Below are 20,008 nucleotides of genomic sequence, written 5' to 3' on the forward strand. Positions count from 1 at the left end.
TGGCCCACAATCGATTATGTTGATTTTGTGTCCGGAACTCCGCTTTAAGGTATTTGGACTTTTATACTTGTATATTGTGACAAACTCACTCAGGACGGGGGCTTTTGGAGGGGACTGCAGACTAGCCCCTTGCCTACTGACTATGGGCCCCGGGTTGTGAGGGAACACTGCTCTTTGTGGGGGTGTATGCTGGAGGGGGATCCTTGAAGTAATGTTACTTTGGATTCAAGTCCATGTCTCCCCAAGACACACAGACTCTGGGACTCTAGGCCGAGGATCCGTGTTAAAGGCCCCTACTGCCAATAGGGGACTGCTCCACACAGTCAGACTCACGGAAGATGCTAATATCTTCAGCTCAACCACCTGTCTTCCATACATTGTTGATTGTGCTGAATAACTCACCTATTGTCTACTGTGGGGGTGTGTTTACACTTATAATAATGTGTATTGTACTTCACGAGCTTGATGACGGCAAGTCTGCTAGGTAATTAGCTCAAGTTAATTAAATCACTGTCATCTATTAGTTGCTAGTGGGAAAGTAGAATAGTTTGTGTTGGTTGTTGGCATGGGGTCCCCCCAAAAATCCATACCAGACCCTAATCGTGAGCACCCCTCCTTCTGAACCAAACTAGGCCACATGCCCTCAACATGGGGTGGTGCTTTTTGGGGCACCTTGTGCCTTTGTTAATGAGGACAAGGGCCTCTTCCCCACAACCCTGGCTGCTGGTTGTGGGGGTCTGAGTTCAGGGGGCTTATCGGAATCTGGAAGCCCCCTTTAACAAGGGCCCCCCCCCCCCCCAGATCCGGCTCCCCACCATGGGAATGGGTATGTTACCCTTACCCATTCAATTAAAAAGTGTCAAAAAGAAATAAAAACACAGACAGTTTTTGACAATTCCTTTATTAAAAAAACAAAAACAATGTCCCCCGATGTAAATCCAGTGTCAGTCATGATATATGCCACTGCTGACCCGAAAATTTTTATTTTTTTTAATTAAAGGTCCGCTCCTGTCAAAGGCTTCCGCCATCTGATAGCTCCACAGTCTGACAATTCCTAAATAACTAAGAGGCGGAGCCACCCATTGATGTAACCGGGTGGCCCCGTCCCCTTGTGATGTCATTGACCAGGGGCATGCTACTCACAGTTTGTTAAGGAAAAAAGAAATGCAAAACACATTTTTGGTTTGGGTCTATTGAAGTCTATTACATGCAAAACACAATCTGCTGCAGGAAAAAAAATCCCTGACCCTTTCCAAAAACGCAAAACGCATAAATGTGAACGCGTCCCACCATGTTATATGGACTGTAGTGCGTTTCTGCAAACCACAAAACACACTTAAAATGCATAGGTGTGAACCAAAAGAACAACCATTCCACATAAATAATTATGCTACAAAAATGAGTGTGAGCTGTAAATTGCCTCCAGCATGGCTCCTGTTTCTTCTTGCTGGTGGCCGCCATTTTATTGAAGCTCAGAGCAGTCATTTCCTCATTGGAATCTCTCCCTCTCTCCTTGGTCTCAAAAACTACACATTACTTTCTGTAATCCAAATGTGTGCATTTCCAGCCTTAATTATATGTCTTGGCTCTGATAGAGAGGAAGGCTGACAGAAGCCGCGCTGAAGTTCACAGGAGAAGGAGAAAGGAGAGAATATCAGAGAGATAAGACAGGTGAACTCTTTTTGTGTCTCCATGGCAGCAGAGTTTTTCCTGTCCACTCTCCTGCTTTTCTTTTCTCTTTCTCTAATCTGTGTTCCCTCCACACAGTCTGTGTCATTCCTGTTGCTTTCTTCCCCCTTCAGCAACAGTAAATCTTAAAGCTGTCAGCTGATTGGCCTCTAGTGGCTTTGATTTTAGGCACAGTGCTGAGAATAGAGGGCAACTGAGCATGTGCAGAGCAGGCTCAGACTGTGTGTTGATTAATTTTTTACAGCATAGACATTTATTATTAATGTTTTTCATACATATACCTGCAGAACGGGCCAATCTGATGTCATCTATCAGGACTTCATTCTATGAGCAAACTTTCACTTTAACCATCTCCAGACCGCCCGCCGCAGTTTTACACCGATACTTTGATGTTAAATACCAGGGTTATGACAGCAGACAGCAGCCACAACCCTGGTATTTTTTTAAATGGTGGGCAGTCCTCTTTCACCTAAAGGTGGTCCCAGTGGTGGATTTGCTGTGGGATCACTTTTATGGGCAGCCAGGAAGGTGCCTCCCCCCTCCTGCTGCTTCCCGGTCATTTTCCCCGCATACTTACTGGAGCCGTCGGTAGTGGGGAAAATGATCTGGTCCCCCACTCCACTCTATGGCCTTGGAGGACCGGAGCGACGTCATACGTCACTTCCTCCCAACAGCCTTAACCGCTTGCCGACCGCCGCACGACTATTTACTGCGGCGGTCAGCCGCTCACAGGCAAAGCGACGTAGTACTACGTCGCTAGCCTGTGAGGGTCTAGGGAGCGAGCGCGTGCCCCCGGAGGCGCGTTCCTGCGCGGTCACGGACCCCCCCGCGCGTGTGACCAGCGGACCCAATGTCCGCCAGTCACTCGGCGATCGTCGGTGCAGAGGGAAAAAGGCATGCGGCTAATGTAAACAAAGCCGCCTGTCATTCTCCCCTGTATAAGAATAGTGATCACACAGTTCTACTATGTAGGACCGTTGATCATTGTTCCTACAGCTCAAGCCACAGCCAATCACAGTTAGAATCACGCCCCTAGGGACACACATAACCCCTCCCTCTCAAAAAAAAGTTAACCCCTTCACTGCCAGTGTCATTTTACAGTAACAGTGCATATGTATAGCACTGATTACTGTAGTAATGTCACTGGTAACCCCAAAAGTGTCAAAAATGTCAGTCAGGGGTCCGATCTGTCCGCCGCAATGTCGCAGTCCTGCAATAAAAATCGCAGATCGCCGCCATTACGCGTTAAAAAAAAAAACAACAAAAATGACAAAAATCGTTCCCTTTGTTAGTAAACGCGATAACTTTTGCGCAAACCAATCAAAATACGCTTATTGCAATTTTTTTTTACCAAACATATGTAGCAGAAAACAAATTGGCCGAAAATGTTAAAAAATTTAGATTTTTACATTTTTTTGGGGGGAATTTCATATAAAAAATGTGAAAAATATTGTTATTTTTGCACAATTTACGCTCTTTTTTTGTTTATAGCGCATGATCAAAAAATCGCACAGGTGATCAAATACCACCAAAAGAAAGCTCTGTTTGTGGGAAAAAAGGACGCCAAATTAGTTTAGGTACAGCGTCGCACGACCGCGCAATTGTCCATTAAAGTCATGCAGTGCCAAATCGCAAAATACCCCCTGGTCAGGAAGGGGGTAAAATCTTCCGGGGCTTAAGTGGTTAAAGGGCCCATTTGTTTTCTAGCAGAAAAAAATTACTTTTTTTTTTTTATTTTGTATTTTTTATTTTATTTTGTGTAAATGTGAGATGTGAGGTCTTTTTACAATAAAGAGGACCTGTCCTGCTTATTTCTATTACAAGGGATAGTTACATTCCCTGTAATAGGAATAAAAGTCATTGGATCACCGAGAATGTTGATCGGAATGATCCAACTGTTGTACTCTCCTTTAATGTGTACTTTGTTCAATAAAGCTTTTTGGAAAAAAAAAAAGTCATCAGAAAAACATTTTTTAAAGGGACAGTGTAAAAATAAAGAATAAAAGGTAAAATAAATAAGACATTTTTTTTTTAAAGCACCCGGTCCCTCCGAGCTTGCGCACAGAAGCGAACGCATATGCAAGTCGCGCCCACATATGTAAACGGTGTTCAAACCAAACATGTGAGGTATCGCCGCGATCGTTAGAGTGAGAGCAATCATTTGAGCCCCAGACCTCCTCTGTAACTCTAAGCTGGTAACCTATAGAAATGTTTAAAGCGTCACCTATGGAGATTTTTAAGTACCAAAGTTTGTCGCCATTCCACAAGCGTGCGCAATTCTGAAGCGTGACATGTTGGGTATCTATTTACTCGGCGTAACATCATCTTTCACATTACAGAAAAAATTGGGCTCACTTTACTGTTTTTTTATTTTTATTTTTTCAAAGAAGTGTACAAATACAGTGTGACATAAAGTATTGCAACAATCTCCATTTTATTCTCTAAGGTCTCTGCTAAAAAAAAATATATATATATACAGTATATATAATGTTTGGGGGTTCTAAGAAATATTCTAGCAAACAATACTGATTTTAATATTTTAATATTTAAACAAAAAATGTCAGAAAAAGGACCGGTCCTTAAGTGGTTAATCCTGTGTGTGGGAGCGGATCACCAAAAGATTTCGATTTTTATTGATCTTCTTCTGATATTTACACACCCCTGCCAGACAGCACAGCCCGGTGCATGACGTCACTTTCTAGAGGGGATACTGTGATGTCACTGCTCCGCCTCCAACCTATAGACCTGGCAGTGAAAGAGCAGCTACAAACTGATGAAGTCATCTCTCTGTTCTTTCCTACTATCCACATATTCATTGTAAGAACATTTGTATGCGGAAGAACTGATTGGCGTCCAGTGCTGCCCTTCCATCCTTCACTTTGAGAGCTGCTGTGTGACAGATCCAGCCAGGACTGGGGCTTTGAACATAAAAAATGCTCAAAAGCATCTAAACGCACATAAATCCATGTTAACACTTGGCATTTTATTGCACATTTGTGCAAAGATACATTGTAATGGCCAGACGGGGAAACGTGAATGTAAAATCGCAGCTTTTTACTACATTTTTCTGCTGCTAAACTCCTATAGGAGAAAAGGTGTCATAGAGAATGGAGTGCGCATGTGAAAATCAGACCCTGATCCGGTCCTAAAAACGAATATTATACTAATATCTATTTATATTCATCCGGTTATAAATGAATGAATAAAATTTAAAAAACAAATAAATGATTCAGAACAAAAGAGAAAGAATTTTAGGAAAACAGCACAACTAAGCAAAGTACCCCCTTACATCAGTACCCCAATCCCCCCCCCCACATCAGTACCCCAACCCCCCCCCACATCAGTACCCCAATTCCCCCCCCCCACATCAGTGCCCCAATCCCCCCCCCACATCAGTGCCCCAATCCCCCCCCCCCCACATCAGTTCCCCAATCAGAGCCCTCCCCTTACATCAGTGCCCCAGTCAATGCCCCTTATATCAGCATCCCAATCCCCGCCCCCCCCCCCCCTCCAACATCAGTTCCCCAATCAGAGCTTCCCCTTATATCAGTGCCCCAGTCAATGACCCTCTTATATCAGTGCCCCAATTCCGGGACACCCCCCACATCAGTTCCCCAACCAGAGCCCTCCCCTTATATCAGTGCCCCAGTCAACGCCCCTTATATATCAGTGCCCCAATCAGAGCCCCCCCCTTACATTACAGCCTCATTCAGATTTCCCCTTAAATTAGTGCCACAATCAGCATCCCCACTTATATCAGTGCCCCAATCAGAGCCCCTCTTACATCAGTGCCCCAATCAGAACCCCCCATATCAGTGCCCCAATCAGATCCCCTCCTTACATCAGTGCCCCAATCAGAACCCCCCGCCCGTATCAGTGCCCCAATCAGAGCTCCCCTTACATCAGTGTCCCAATCAGATCCCCCTTTACATCAGTGCCCCAATCAGAACCCCCCACCCGTATCAGTGCCCCAATCAGAGCTCCCTTTACATCAGTGCCCAATCAGAACCCCCCCCCCCGCCCATATCAGTGTCCCAATGTGAGCTCTCCTTACATCAGTGCCCCAAACATGGCCCCTCTTACATCAGTGCCCCAATCAGAACCCCCCCGCTGCCCGTATCAGTGCCCCAATCAGAGCTCCCCTTACATCAGTGCCCCAAACATGGCCCCCACTTACATTAGTGCCCCAATCAGGGTCCCTCTTACATCAGTGCCCAAATCAGAGCCCCCCTAACATCATTGCCCCAATCTGCTTCCCCTCTTATATTAGTGCTCCAATTAGTGTCAATTAGTGTCCCCTTTTACATCAATGCCCCAATCAAATCCCGCCTACATCAGTGCCCCAGTCAAATCCCGCCCTTACATTGGTGCCTCAATTAGTGTCTCCTCTTATATCAATGCCCCAATCAGAGCCCCCCTTACATCACTGCCCCAATCAGAGCCCCCCTTACATCACTGCCCCGATCAGAGCCCCCCCCTTACATCACTGCCCCAATCAGAGCCCCCCTTACATCACTGCCCCAATAATTTAATCTGTATAACTGGGGTCAGGGTTGTATCCTTTCCTCCAATCATCACTCACACATTTCAGTGTTTTGTCAGTGAAGTCTCAGATATTTCCTGAAATGGTTTCTGCAGTCACAGCACTGGAGATAGCGAAGCTCAATCCCCAACCAACCAATCAGACTTCTTATTAATAAATACAGTTCACAAATGATGAATTGCATTGGCTTTCTGTATATGGGGGGGCAGAACAGGGGGGGCTCGTGTCTGTTATGGGGGGCAGAGCGGGCAGAGTGGGGGCTCATGTCTGTGATGAGGGGCAGAGCGGGGGCTTATGTCTGTGATGGGGGGCAGAGTTGGGGTTCATGTCTGTGATGGGGGCAGAGCGGGTAGAGCGGGGGCTCGTGTCTGTGATGGGGGCAGAGCGGGCAGAGTGGGGGCTCATGTCTGTGATGGGGGCAGAGCGGGGGCTTATGTCTGTGATAGGGGCAGAGTTGGGGTTCATGTCTGTGATGGGGGCAGAGCGGTAGAGTGGGGGCTCGTGTCTGTGATAGGGGGCAGAGCAGGGGCTCATGTCTGTGATGGGGGGCAGAGCGGGGCTAATGTCTGTGATGTGGGCAGAGCAGGGGCTTATGTCTGTGATGGGGGCAGAGTGGGGGCTCATGTCTGTGATAGGGGCAGAACGGGGGCTCATGTCTGTAAAGGGGGCAGAACGGGCTCATGTCTGTGATAGGGGGCAGAGCAGGGGCTCATGTCTGTGATGGCGGGTAGAGTGGGGGCTCATGTCTGTGATGGGGGGCAGAGCGGGGCTAATGTCTGTGATGTGGGCAGAGCAGGGGCTCATGTCTGTGATGGGGGGCAGAGTGGGGGCTCATGTCTGTAAAGGGGGCAGAACGGGGCTCATGTCTGTGATGGGGGCAGAATGGGGGCTCATGGCTGTGATGGGGCAGAGCAGGGGCTCGTCTGTGATGGGGGGCAGAGCGGGGACTCATGTCTGTGATGGGGGGGAACGGGGGCTCATGTCTGTGATAGGGGGCAGAACGGGGGCTCATGTCTGTGATGGGGGCAGAGGGGGGCTCATGTCTGTGATGGGAGCAGAACGGGGGCTCGTGTCTGTGATGGAGGGCAGAGTGGGGACTCATGTCTGTGATGGGGGGGGGGGGGCTCATGTCTGTGATCAGGGCAGAGTGGGGGCCCATGTCTATGATGGAGGGCAGAGTGGGGGCTCATGTCTGTGATGGATGGCAGAGCGGGGGCTCATGTCTGTGATAGAGGGCAGAGCGGGGGGCTCATGTCTGTGATGAGGGGGCAGAGCGGGGGGCTCATGTCTGTGATGGGGGGCAGAGCGGGGGGCTCATGTCTGTGATGGGGGGCAGAGCGGGGGGCTCATGTCTGTGATGGGGGCAGAGGGGGGCTCATGTTTGTGATGGGGCAGAGGGGGGGCTCATGTCTGTAATGGGGGCAGATGGGGGATCATGTTGGTGATGGGGGGCAGAGGGGGGGCTCATGTCTGTGATAGGGGAGGACAGAGCGGGGGGCCCATGTCTGTGATGGAGGGCAGAGTGGGGGGCTCATGTCTGTGATGGGGGGCAGAGCGGGGGGCTCATGTCTGTGATGGGGGGCAGAGCGGGGGCCCATGTCTGTGATAGGGGGCAGAGGGGGGGGGCTCATGTCTGTTATGGGGGGGCAGAGCGGGGGCTCATGTCTGTGATGAGGGCAGAGTGGGAGCTCATGTCTGTGATGGAGGGCAGAGCGGGGGCTCATGTCTGTGATGGGGGGCAGAGCGGGGGCTCATGTCTGTGACGGGGGCAGAGCGGGGGCTCATGTCTGTGATGGGGGCAGAGCGGGGGCTCATGTCTGTGATGGGGGCAGAGCGGGGGCTCATGTCTGTGATGGGGGCAGAGCGGGGGCTCATGTCTGTGATGGGGGGCAGAGTGTTGGCTCATGTCTGTGATGGGGGGCAGAGGGGGGGCTCACGTCTGTTATGGGGAGGAAGAGCGGGGGCCCATCTTCCTGTCTTCAGATGATTGTTGTTTCTGAAGACCATGCCACTAAGATGCAGCGATTCCCCCTCAATAAGTGCAATCATTTGTTTGTTACAAAGTTTCGAGTCTTCCATCCCGTGACGCTCCATCGCTTTTCTTTCTCTGCGTCGTGTTCTTGAGGACGAAGCGTGCAATTTGAAATCAGCGATTTGATGATGGGAGTCATGCACAGGCGACGCACACGGTATCTCAAGTGCGAGATAATCCCGCTCTATTTGTGTACTTTGTGGGCGAGCAAAATCAGAAACGCGTCGGTGCAACAGTTTGCTGCTCGTTGTGCCTCTGCTTTATTTTGATATTTTCACTGCAAGGAAAATAGAAATAGTAAAATCCGGAAATCAATGCGGGTTAGAGAGGCAGTGGAAGGGAAAGACAGCCTGGGGCCCCCTTTAATGGTCATCGCTCTTCATGTGTGCCGACTTTCCTGCCAATGGTGCCATCTGCCCCGCTTCTGCCCCCCCCCCCCAGCAAATGACAGTATGCTCTGCCTGCGAGCGCACAGCTGCCTATCCCCTGCTATGTGTCAAATCTCCCGACCTCATTTGCTTTAAGATGTATTCTTGCTGGCATCCCCGGTCCCATGTTCATGGCGCGCCGCCATCTTATCTGGGCCAATGCAAGTCACCCCAGACCACCAATCCTACAATACAGAAGCATTTATTATATTGCAGATTACCAGTTCTTAGATGTGACGGCTGCCTTTGTTTTCTTTTATCAGTTTTTTCCTATTTTCAGCTGGTGATCTGGACATTAAGTCTGTTGTTTTTCAAAAGCACAAACTCTCTGAAATGTATCCATGCATGGGAGCTCAATCTGTGCCCCCCCCCCAGCTGTTACAGAACCCATGAGGCATTGCAAGGCTGACAGTTACAAGCATGGCTCCCAAAGGCAGAGGCATAATGAGACTTGTAGTTCTGCAACAGCTGGGGGGGGGGGGCAAAGGTTGGGCACCCATGAGGGATGAGACAAACCATTTACCACTGGCAGGGGTACTTGCAATGATCAGCTTTTTGTATTCATGTAAAATATTTATCCCAAAAGGGAAAACAAAAATAGTTTTCTGCAACTGATTATAAAGTGTGGGGTGGAGTTTGGCTTTAATTTGTTGGTGTATTTAAATCTGCTAGTCCATCTAACACTCCCCTCCCCCCCAGACTGACAATGCAGTGCCCCCTGTGCTCATTCCTCCAGAGTGAGAGCGTTCTAATCAGGGGTGGACTGACAACATTTAGGGCCCCCTGTCAGACCCTGCCCATGCCCTGCCCCTGGCCCCACCCATGACCCGCCCCTACATTTTGCACAAAGTACAACTTCTGCCTTGTTTTAATGGGACCTGGAGGGGGGGGGTCTCTCTCTAGCAATGTCTATTAGACAGTCTGTTAAAAAGCGTCCCCTCTAGGCCCTTTTATCTACAAAGAAATCTAATGGGACCTGGAGGGGGTCTCTCTCTAACAGAGACCTTTTCAGTGTCCATTATAGAGTCGGTTATAACCCTCCAGGTTTAATTAGAGACTACAAAGGAGTATAATGGGACCTGGAAGGAGCAGAGTGTACAGTGAACACCCTCATTCACTCTGGTCTTCATGGGACCCCCTCCTTGTGCCATGACACCCACCCCAGCCCCAATCTCTCACAAAGTAGAAAAAAATTGGCACTGTGTAGCGCTCCTCTTACCTTACCTCCCGTGTCCTCTCTGGCTGGTTCCCTAGTCTGGGTAGGTCACCATGGGTTGCTGGCTGGCACCCTGGCCATGATGTGGATGGGTCACTGTGGGTTGCTGGCTGGCACCCTGGCCATGATGTGGATGGGTCACCATGGGTTGCTGGCTGGCACCCTGGCCATGCTGTGGATGGGTCACTGTGGGTTGCTGGCTGGCACCCTGGCCATGCTGTGGATGGGTCACCATGGGTTGCTGGCTGGCACCCTGGCCATGCTGTGGATGGGTCACTGTGGGTTGTTGGCTGGCACCCTGGCCATGCTGTGGATGGGTCACTTTGGGTTGCTGGCTGGCACCCTGGCCATGATGTGGATGGGTCACTGTGGGTTGCTGGCTGGCACCCTGGCCATGATGTGGATGGGTCACTGTGGGTTGCTGGCTGACACCCTGGCCATGATGTGGATGGGTCACCATGGGTTGCTGGCTGGCACCCTGGCCATGCTGTGGATGGGTCACTGTGGGTTGCTGGCTGGCACCCTGGCCATGCTGTGGATGGGTCACTGTGGGTTGTTGGCTGGCACCCTGGCCATGCTGTGGATGGGTCACTTTGGGTTGCTGGCTGGCACCCTGGCCATGATGTGGATGGGTCACTGTGGGTTGCTGGCTGGCACCCTGGCCATGATGTGGATGGGTCACTGTGGGTTGCTGGCTGACACCCTGGCCATGATGTGGATGGGTCACCATGGGTTGCTGGCTGGCACCCTGGCCATGCTGTGGACGGGTCACTGTGGGTTGCTGGCTGGCACCCTGGCCATGATGTGGATGGGTCACTGTGGGTTGCTGGCTGGCACCCTGGCCATGATGTGGATGGGTCACTGTGGGTTGCTGGCTGACACCCTGGCCATGATGTGGATGGGTCACCATGGGTTGCTGGCTGGCACCCTGGCCATGCTGTGGATGGGTCACTGTGGGTTGCTGGCTGGCACCCTGGCCATGATGTGGATGGGTCACTGTGGGTTGCTGGCTGACACCCTGGCCATGATGTGGATGGGTCACCATGGGTTGCTGGCTGGCACCCTGGCCATGCTGTGGATGGGTCACTGTGGGTTGCTGGCTGGCACCCTGGCCCTGTGGTGGATGGGTCACCGTGGGTTGCTGGCTGGCACCCTGGCCATGCTGTGGATGGGTCACTGTGGGTTGCTGGCTGGCACCCTGGCCCTGCTGTGACCAGCTGGTGTGTCCTCTCTTTTTCCGCCATTCCGGGCACCGTTTGCCGAGGAGTGGGAGGGACTTGGAGGGAGGCGACGGCTTTTGTCCTATCTGAGACAATAGAACTTGAAGGTTTGCAGCAGGCCCAGTGGGCGGAGACATGTGGAGCAACACGTAATGATGTTGCATGCATGTGTAGGTTCTCTCTGTGTCCATTTGAGAGCCTATTTTGGAAAGAGCCCCCATCAGTGCCCATCAATGCAGCCTCATCAGTGCCCATTAATGCAGCCTTATTAGTGCCCATCAACACAGCCTCAGCAGTGCCCATCAGTGCAGCCTGGTCAGTGCCTATCAATGCAGCCTCCCAAGTGCCCATCAGTTAAGCCTCACCAATGCCCATCAACGCAGCCTCACCGGTGCCCATTAATGCAGCCTCACCGGTGCCCATTAATGCAGCCTCATCAGTGCCCATTAATGCAGCCTCATCAGTGCCCATCAACACAGCCTCAGCAGTGCCCATCAGTGCAGCCTGGTCAGTGCCTATCAATGCAGCCTCCCAAGTGCCCATCAGTTAAGCCTCACCAGTGCCCATCAACGCAGCCTCACCGGTGCCCATTAATGCAGCCTGATCAGTTTCCATCAACGCAGCCTTGCCAGTGCCCATCAATGCAGCCTGATCAGTGCCTATTAAAACAACTTCACCAGAGCCTGTATGAGTTTTCCCGAGCCCAGCAGGCGTTGGAACAGTGCATGCGCAGTTACACTGTTGGCCTGCAGCCATCTTTTTTATGGGCACCGCTGCCCATAATGGGCATTTACAGGCTGCCCGTAAATTAAGGTGCGGTTGCCAACACCGCCGCCAAAGCCTTCATGTCCTGTCTCATTAGGAAACCTATTGGAAAGCATAGCGGCCATGTTGGAATGCATGGAGCATGCGCACAAAGCGTTTTTTCCTCAGAACGTCACTTCCGTTACATTTTCTGAGGGGTGGCGCTATTCTGACCGGACACCACAAGCATGACACCCAGAGGCATGATGGGACTTGTACTTCTGCAACATCTGGAGGGCCACAGTTCGCATATCCCTGCTGTAAACTGATACATTCTGCTGGAGAGCTTGTTCTGGTGAAAAATAACAGACTTACTGGAAGGATCACCAGATGAAAATAGAAGAAAAGGAATGCAGCCGTCACATCTGATGATTGAATAGCTGCAATATAATAAATGTTTGCCTATGGGTTTTATACGGCTTCTATAGTGGTAGAAAAGGTTAGAAATCCATGTAGAAGTAGAGATGAACTTTCCATTTCCATGTCCTCCAGAATGAACTATAAATGTCTCCTTATATTTATAATTCTTTATTATCCGCTTCCGGACCGCCCACAGCATATATACTGCGCAGGGCGGCCCTCCTGTGTGAACCAACGGTCGTATGCCTGCAGCTAAGGGGCGCGCATGTACCCTCGGCGCTGCACTCCCGCCCCCACTCGGCAGCGGGGACTACGATGCACGGGGCGGGCTGCTCTGATTGCCCCCTGACACCTGGAGATCGCTCCCCGCTGAGAGAGAAGGACGATCGGATGTTGTAATCACAGCTGACCGTTCTTCTCCCTGGAATGATCACAGAGCTCCTTCTATATAGGATCACATGTCTCTATGATCATTTCACAAGCCCCGCCCCCATACAGTTAGAATCACTCCCCTAGGCTCACATTTAACCTCTTGATCACCCACAATGTTAACCCCTTTCCTGCCAGTGTCATTAGTACAGTGACAGTGCATATTTTTAGCACTGATTACTGTAGTAATGTCACTGGTAACCCCAAAAGTGTCAGAAATGTCAGTTAGGGGTCCGATCCGTCCGCCGCAATGTCGCAGTCCCGCTAAAAATCACAGATCACCGCCATTACTACTAAAAAAAAAAACAATAAAAATGACATAAATCTTTCCCGTAGTTTGTAGACACGATTACTTTTGTGCAAACCAATCAAAAAACGCTTACTGCAATTTTTTTACCAAAAATATGTAACAGAAATCAAATTGGCCTAAAATGTAAAAAAAAAATTAGATTTTTAATTTTTTTTTTATTGGGAATAAAAGTTTTTGTTTTTGTTTTTCAGAATTGTCGCTATTTTTTTGTTTATAGCGCAAAAAAAAAAAAAAAAAAAAAAAAAAAATCGCACAGGAGATCAAATACCACCAAAAGAAATCTCTGTGGGGGAAAAAAAGACATAAATGTTATTTGGGTACAGCGTCGCACGACCGCGCAATTGTCAGTTTAAATAACGCAGTGCCGAATCGCACAAAATGGCCTGGTCATTAAGGGGGAAAATCCTTTCAGTCCAGAAGTGGTTAATTACAATGTTTAGGATTATTATGATCATTTGATGGATGGGGGAAATCACTGCTGGATCTCTGGAAGATAATTGGATACAAATGTAAATATTTAGAGGTTTTTAATTGAAAGTCATTAAATTGTAATGGTTTATTATGGATGGGGGAGGGGAGATATCTGTTTTCTTCTATCCTGTATGGATTGGTGTTATAATTTAATATCAGCATGGAGGGATGGGGGGGGGGGGGGGAGGGGCTTTAATGTTTTTTCTTATTAATTTTATTTTTATTTTTTACACAGTCTCTTTAATTTATTTATTTATTTATTATATTTTTAAATCACTTTTATTCCAATTACAAGTATTATAAACATCCCCTGTAATAGGAATAGGGATGACAGGTCCTCTTTATGGAGGGATCCCCTGTAATAGGAATAGGGATGACAGGTCCTCTTTATGGAGGGATCCCCTGTAATAGGAATAGGGATGATAGATCCTCTTTATGGAGGGATCCCCTGTAATAGGAATAGGGATGACAGGTCCTCTTTATGGAGGGATCCCCTGTAATAGGAATAGGGATGACAGGTCCTCTTTATGGAGGGATCCCCTGTAATAGGAATAGGGATGACAGGTCCTCTTTATGGAGGGATCCCCTGTAATAGGAATAGGGATGACAGGTCCTCTTTATGGAGGGATCCCCTGTAATAGGAATAGGGATGACAGATCCTCTATATGGAGGGATCCCCTGTAATAGGAATAGGGATGACAGGTCCTCTTTATGGAGGGATCCCCTGTAATAGGAATAGGGATGACAGGTCCTCTTTATGGAGAGATCCCCTGTAATAGGAATAGGGATGACAGATCCTCTATATGGAGGGATCCCCTGTAATAGGAATAGGGATGATAGATCCTCTTTATGGAGGGATCCCCTGTAATAGGAATAGGGATGACAGGTCCTCTTTATGGAGGGATCCCCTGTAATAGGAATAGGGATGACAGATCCTCTATATGGAGGGATCCCCTGTAATAGGAATAGGGATGACAGGTCCTCTTTATGGAGGGATCCCCTGTAATAGGAATAGGGATGACAGATCCTCTTTATGGAGGGATCCCCTGTAATAGGAATAGGGATGACGGGTCCTCTTTATGGGGGATCCCCTGTAATAGGAATAGGGATGACAGGTCCTCTTTATGGAGGGATCCCCTGTAATAGGAATAGGGATGACAGATCCTCTTTATGGAGGGATCCCCTGTAATAGGAATAGGGATGACAGGTCCTCTTTATGGAGGGATCCCCTGTAATAGGAATAGGGATGACAGATCCTCTTTATGGAGAGATCCCCTGTAATAGGAATAGGGATGACAGGTCCTCTTTATGGAGGGATCCCCTGTAATAGGAATAGGGATGACAGATCCTCTTTATGGAGGGATCCCCTGTAATAGGAATAGGGATGACGGGTCCTCTTTATGGAGGGATCCCCTGTAATAGGAATAGGGATGACAGGTCCTCTTTATGGAGGGATCCCCTGTAATAGGAATAGGGATGACAGATCCTCTTTATGGAGGGATCCCCTGTAATAGGAATAGGGATGACGGGTCCTCTTTATGGGGGATCCCCTGTAATAGGAATAGGGATGACAGGTCCTCTTTATGGAGGGATCCCCTGTAATAGGAATAGGGATGACAGATCCTCTTTATGGAGGGATCCCCTGTAATAGGAATAGGGATGACAGGTCCTCTTTATGGAGGGATCCCCTGTAATAGGAATAGGGATGACAGATCCTCTTTATGGAGAGATCCCCTGTAATAGGAATAGGGATGACAGGTCCTCTTTATGGAGGGATCCCCTGTAATAGGAATAGGGATGACAGATCCTCTTTATGGAGGGATCCCCTGTAATAGGAATAGGGATGACAGGTCCTCTTTATGGAGGGATCCCCTGTAATAGGAATAGGGATGACAGATCCTCTTTATGGAGAGATCCCCTGTAATAGGAATAGGGATGACAGGTCCTCTTTATGGAGGGATCCCCTGTAATAGGAATAGGGATGACAGATCCTCTTTATGGAGGGATCTCCTGTAATAGGAATAGGGATGACAGGTCTTATTTATGGAGGGATCCCCTGTAATAGGAATAGGGATGACAGGTCCTCTTTATGGAGGGATCCCCTGTAATAGGAATAGGGATGACAGGTCCTCTTTATGGAGGGATCCCCTGTAATAGGAATAGGGATGACAGATCCTCTTTATGGAAAGATCCCCTGTAATAGGAATAGGGATGACGGGTCCTCTTTATGGAGGGATCCCCTGTAATAGGAATAGGGATGACAGGTCCTCTTTATGGAGGGATCCCCTGTAATAGGAATAGGGATGACGGGTCCTCTTTATGGAGGGATCCCCTGTAATAGGAATAGGGATGACAGGTCCTCTTTATGGAGGGATCCCCTGTAATAGGAATAGGGATGACAGGTCCTCTTTATGGAGGGATCCCCTGTAATAGGAATAGGGATGACAGATCCTCTTTATGGAGGGATCCCCTGTAATAGGAATAGGGATGACAGGTCCTCTTTATGGAGGGATCCCCTGTAATAGGAATAGGGATGACAGGTCCTCTTTATGGAGGGATCCCCTGTAATAGGAATAGGGATGACGGGTCCTCTTTATGGAGGGATCCCCTGTAATAGGAATAGGGATGACGGGTCCTCTTTATGGAGGGATCCCCTGTAATAGGAATAGGGATGACAGGTCCTCTTTATGGAGGGATCCCCTGTAATAGGAATAGGGGTGACAGGTCCTCTTTATGGAGGGATCCCTGTAATAGGAATAGGGATGAAGGGGCCGCTTTATGGAGGGATCCCCTGTAATAGCAATAGGGATGACAGATCCTCTTTATGGAGGGATCTCCTGTAATAGGAATAGGGATGACAGGTCCTCTTTATGGAGGGATCCCCTGTAATAGGAATAGGGATGACCGGTCCTCTTTATGGAGAGATCCCCTGTAATAGGAATAGGGATGACAGGTCCTCTTTATGGAGGGATCTCCTGTAATAGGAATAGGGATGACAGGTCCTCTTTATGGAGGGATCCCCTGTAATAGGAATAGGGATGACGGGTCCTCTTTATGGAGGGATCCCCTGTAATAGGAATAGGGATGACAGGTCCTCTTTATGGAGGGATCCCCTGTAATAGGAATAGAGATGACAGGTCCTCTTTATGGTGGGATCCCCTGTAATAGGAATAGGGATGACAGGTCCTCTTTATGGAGGGATCCCCTGTAATAGGAATAGGGATGACAGGTCCTCTTTATGGTGGGATCCCCTGTAATAGGAATAGGGATGACAGGTCCTCTTTATGGAGGGATCCCCTGTAATAGGAATAGGGATGACGGGTCCTCTTTATGGAGGGATCCCCTGTAATAGGAATAGGGATGACAGGTCCTCTTTATGGAGGGATCCCCTGTAATAGGAATAGGGATGACAGATCCTCTTTATGGAGGGATCCCCTGTAATAGGAATAGGGATGACGGGTCCTCTTTATGGAGGGATCCCCTGTAATAGGAATAGGGATGACAGGTCCTCTTTATGGAGGGATCCCCTGTAATAGGAATAGGGATGACAGATCCTCTTTATGGAGGGATCCCCTGTAATAGGAATAGGGATGACGGGTCCTCTTTATGGGGGATCCCCTGTAATAGGAATAGGGATGACAGGTCCTCTTTATGGAGGGATCCCCTGTAATAGGAATAGGGATGACAGATCCTCTTTATGGAGGGATCCCCTGTAATAGGAATAGGGATGACAGGTCCTCTTTATGGAGGGATCCCCTGTAATAGGAATAGGGATGACAGATCCTCTTTATGGAGGGATCCCCTGTAATAGGAATAGGGATGACAGGTCCTCTTTATGGAGGGATCCCCTGTAATAGGAATAGGGATGACAGATCCTCTTTATGGAGGGATCTCCTGTAATAGGAATAGGGATGACAGGTCTTATTTATGGAGGGATCCCCTGTAATAGGAATAGGGATGACGGGTCCTCTTTATGGAGGGATCCCCTGTAATAGGAATAGGGATGACAGATCCTCTTTATGGAAAGATCCCCTGTAATAGGAATAGGGATGACGGGTCCTCTTTATGGAGGGATCCCCTGTAATAGGAATAGGGATGACAGGTCCTCTTTATGGAGGGATCCCCTGTAATAGGAATAGGGATGACGGGTCCTCTTTATGGAGGGATCCCCTGTAATAGGAATAGGGATGACAGGTCCTCTTTATGGAGGGATCCCCTGTAATAGGAATAGGGATGACAGGTCCTCTTTATGGAGGGATCCCCTGTAATAGGAATAGGGATGACAGATCCTCTTTATGGAGGGATCCCCTGTAATAGGAATAGGGATGACAGGTCCTCTTTATGGAGGGATCCCCTGTAATAGGAATAGGGATGACAGGTCCTCTTTATGGAGGGATCCCCTGTAATAGGAATAGGGATGACGGGTCCTCTTTATGGAGGGATCCCCTGTAATAGGAATAGGGATGACGGGTCCTCTTTATGGAGGGATCCCCTGTAATAGGAATAGGGATGACAGGTCCTCTTTATGGAGGGATCCCCTGTAATAGGAATAGGGGTGACAGGTCCTCTTTATGGAGGGATCCCTGTAATAGGAATAGGGATGACGAGTCCGCTTTATGGAGGGATCCCCTGTAATAGCAATAGGGATGACAGATCCTCTTTATGGAGGGATCTCCTGTAATAGGAATAGGGATGACAGGTCCTCTTTATGGAGGGATCCCCTGTAATAGGAATAGGGATGACCGGTCCTCTTTATGGAGAGATCCCCTGTAATAGGAATAGGGATGACAGGTCCTCTTTATGGAGGGATCTCCTGTAATAGGAATAGGGATGACAGGTCCTCTTTATGGAGGGATCCCCTGTAATAGGAATAGGGATGACGGGTCCTCTTTATGGAGGGATCCCCTGTAATAGGAATAGGGATGACAGGTCCTCTTTATGGAGGGATCCCCTGTAATAGGAATAGGGATCACAGGTCCTCTTTATGGAGGGATCTCCTGTAATAGGAATAGGGATGACAGGTCCTCTTTATGGAGGGATCCCCTGTAATAGGAATAGGGATGACAGGTCCTCTTTATGGAGAGATCCCCTGTAATAGGAATAGGGATGACAGGTCCTCTTTATGGAGAGATCCCCTGTAATAGGAATAGGGATGACAGGTCCTCTTTATGGAGGGATCCCCTGTAATAGGAATAGGGATGACGGTCCTCTTTATGGAGGGATCCCCTGTAATAGGAATAGGGATGACAGGTCCTCTTTATGGAGGGATCCCCTGTAATAGGAATAGGGGTGACAGGTCCTCTTTATGGAGGGATTCTCTGTAATAGGAATAGGGGTGACAGGTCCTCTTTATGGAGGGATCCCCTGTAATAGGAATAGGGATGACGGGTCCTCTTTATGGAGAGATCCCCTGTAATAGGAATAGGGATGACAGGTCCTCTTTATGGAGAGATCCCCTGTAATAGGAATAGGGATGACAGGTCCTCTTTATGGAGGGATCCCCTGTAATAGGAATAGGGATGACGGGTCCTCTTTATGGAGGGATCCCCTGTAATAGGAATAGGGATGACAGGTCCTCTTTATGGAGGGATCCCCTGTAATAGGAATAGGGGTGACAGGTCCTCTTTATGGAGGGATCCCTGTAATAGGAATAGGGATGACAGGTCCTCTTTATGGAGAGATCCCCTGTAATAGGAATAGGGATGACAGGTCCTCTTTATGGAGGGATCCCCTGTAATAGGAATAGGGATGACGGGTCCTCTTTATGGAGGGATCCCCTGTAAAAGGAATAGGGATGACAGGTCCTCTTTATGGAGGGATCCCCTGTAATAGGAATAGAAATGACAGGTCCTCTTTATGGAGAGATCCCCTGTAATAGGAATAGGGATGACGGGTCCTCTTTATGGAGGGATCCCCTGTAATAGGAATAGGGATGACGGGTCCTCTTTATGGAGGGATCCCTGTAATAGGAATAGGGATGACGGGTCCTCTTTATGGAGGGATCCCCTGTAATAGGAATAGGGATGACAGATCCTCTTTATGGAGGGATCCCCTGTAATAGGAAAAGGGATGACAGGTCCTCTTTATGGAGGGATCCCTGTAATAGGAATAGGGATGACGGGTCCTCTTTATGGAGGGATCCCCTGTAATAGTAATAGGGATGACGGGTGCTCTTTATGGAGGGATCCCCTGTAATAGGAATAGGGATGACAGGTCCTCTTTATGGAGGGATCCCCTGTAATAGGAATAGGGATGACAGGTCCTCTTTATGGAGGGATCCCCTGTAATAGGAATAGGGATGACAGGTCCTCTTTATGGAGAGATCCCCTGTAATAGGAATAGGGATGACAGATCCTCTTTATGGAGAGATCTCCTGTAATAGGAATAGGGATGACAGGTCTTCTTTATGGGGGGATCCCCTGTAATAGGAATAGGGATGACAGGTCCCCTTTATGGAGGGATCCCCTGTAATAGGAATAGGGATGACAGATCCCCTTTATGGAGGG

The 20,008-nt window shown here is 48.8% G+C and overlaps 1 long non-coding RNA gene across 1 annotated transcript in view; it reads left to right on the forward strand.

Annotated features, from left to right (window-relative positions):
- LOC309552179 overlaps positions 1-20,008 on the forward strand; it is a 949,684-nt gene that overhangs the window by 648,662 nt on the left and 281,014 nt on the right. The window lies entirely within an intron of this gene.

Source organism: Pelophylax lessonae (assembly GCF_965119305.1).
Source record: "Pelophylax lessonae genome assembly, chromosome: 4".
Lineage (NCBI taxonomy): Eukaryota > Metazoa > Chordata > Amphibia > Anura > Ranidae > Pelophylax > Pelophylax lessonae.